The sequence below is a fragment of the Acomys minous genome (assembly GCF_964271855.1).
Source record: "Acomys minous genome assembly, chromosome: 8".
Classification (NCBI taxonomy): Eukaryota; Metazoa; Chordata; class Mammalia; order Rodentia; family Muridae; genus Acomys; species Acomys minous.
In genome coordinates this window covers 81,899,576-81,901,752 of record NC_140489.1, presented here as the reverse complement: position 1 = coordinate 81,901,752, position 2,177 = coordinate 81,899,576, and the positions used below count along the sequence as shown (strand labels likewise).

Here is a 2,177-nt window from a genome sequence, read left to right as displayed (position 1 = left end):
ACACCCAGCAATAGAATGATTAAAAAAAAAAAAAGGTTGAAGTTTCTAGACTCAAGTTCCTGGCAATATGTTCTATATAAAAGAAAAGCCTTGGGCCAGAAAAACTCAAAATGGCATTTCATAACAAAATAAAAGAAAATAATTGAAAACTTCCAAAGGAGAAGAGCAAGGAATGTGTGCGTAGATTGAGGCAGAACAGTGCTGGGCCTTGGCTCGAACAATGTCATAGAGACGCTAGGGCAAGCCCAAAGTTGTCGTGGGAGGTCTCCAGGGACTTCCTGTACCACAACTACCATCCTGACAAGCGCACTGAACATCTCTTGAAAATGCTATTTTCTGCTGTTCAACTTAGAGTTCCAGAATCAGCTTTTCAGTTCCACTAAAAATCATGTGAGAGTCTTTATATTGTTAAGTGAATGAATTTTGTGAACTTAATTTAGTAGGTTAATTTGGAATTTTGGGATGAAATGTCTGCTTTAAAATAGTAACCTTTCCCACTCTATGAGGTGGTTCTCCAGTTGTGTTTATAGCTTACAGAGCTCATGGTTTTGTATAATTGTATGTCTCGCATGTTTCTTGCTACAGGTGACTTCTGCCAGCTGTTTGGGGTAATTTTGTATCCTTTACAATTCAAATGGAAAATTACTTGTCTGGTCATCTTTCACTTGTCACCGTGTTTGTATGCCTGAGTATATTTCTCTGGCTGGAACACAATCTTCTATTCTGTTTGTCTTCCCACTGGTTAAGTTTCCTCCAGATGGCTCACACAAACTCCTGCCTGGCGCACCAACTCAGAGAGGGGACAGGAGGTTTCCCTCTTCAGTCTATAAAAGTCTGCGTTTGCCTCCATTCCCACTTGGAAAGTGCACATTCAGCCTCAGAGATGCCCCCCTCTTTCAGGAGTCTGCTGTCTTGGCAGAGGACAGTGTCAGCAGGAGAGCAGGGACGTTAAATCCTCAGCGCCAGGCCACACACTATGCCAATTAAGGGGTTTCTGCAGGTGGGACTCCGCCATAGCAGTGTGCGGGACTCCACAGGTGAGCCGCTGTTTGACCCTTGACACGCAGGTGTGATCCTCCAACCAGCAGCAACGGGCCCCACAGGAGCTTGTTAAATCATTGCTCTAAGCACGCTCCAGCCTTCTTAAATCCAAATGTGCACTTCAGCGGCAATCGGCACCCACACTAGAGACGGAGGGGCACACCTCCGGAACCTGAATCCTGTATCGCATCCGCTGGCTCCAGGATGTAGGAAATGGCTGGTGGCTGAGCCGGTGTCCAGAAAGAGGCTTTCCTACCCAACACTGAGTACTGACTGTGACGTCACTATTGCTTTTACTACTGCAGCCTCAGATTACACCTGCTGCCAAGCCACTGAAGGACCTGGACCAGCAGACTGCTCTCATTCGAGCCTTTCCCTCGAGGAACTTGCCTCTCAGTTTTCTCTGATATCGGTTCCACTCATCTCTCCATTTTCCTGTTTATGTTTTGTTTTTGTTTTTGTTTTGTTTTGTTTTTTTACTATCAGGCTCAAATTTTGTTTCTCATCCCCCTTTCACTGTGCATTTTATTCCTTCATTGTCACTTTGTGGGATTTGATCACAATAAAGCACACACCAACTTGTCGATAACAAATCTGAAGCGCTCTGTACCTCGTAAACCTAGGGGCCAGCCGCTAAAACCACTCTGGGCTTATTAATTATGTTTGTTTTCAAGTCATCTTTTGTTGTTGTATTTCCTCTCTTTATTTGGATTTAAACTCCTATTCTTGTTTAATTTGATACATTTTGGTTTTTTTTTTTTTCACAAAGAAATGTTTCAGGCCATTGCATGTTTACATGCTGTTAATTAGACACGCAGAGAGATCTGATAGTCCTTCACGCAAGGAATCAGTAAGGAATCGTAACAGTGATCCTGTTTTGACAGAGTCACGAACAGCTTCACTCCAAGGTGATTCCCTGAAAAGCTACTAGTCTGCAAGGCATTGTATAATTTTGTTTTACATTATATAATATATATTATATAATGTCATCTATACCATTGCATTATCTGATGTATAATAGCACAAGTTATAGTTAGCACTATGCATAGAATTTATAAATGTAGTACAATATTATATATAACATTATAGTATATAATGCTATACACTATATACATGTTTAAATGAAAAATTGTTCT

At 41.6% G+C, this 2,177-nt stretch overlaps 1 long non-coding RNA gene across 1 annotated transcript; it reads left to right on the top strand.

Moving 5' to 3' along the window:
* The first annotated feature begins 294 nt into the window (after positions 1-294).
* On the top strand, positions 295-1,557 carry LOC311603245. Its single transcript, XR_014781019.1, has 3 exons — positions 295-390; positions 586-616; positions 1,068-1,557. It is a non-coding gene; the product is annotated as an uncharacterized lncRNA (long non-coding RNA).
* Positions 1,558-2,177: the final 620 nt, after the last annotated feature.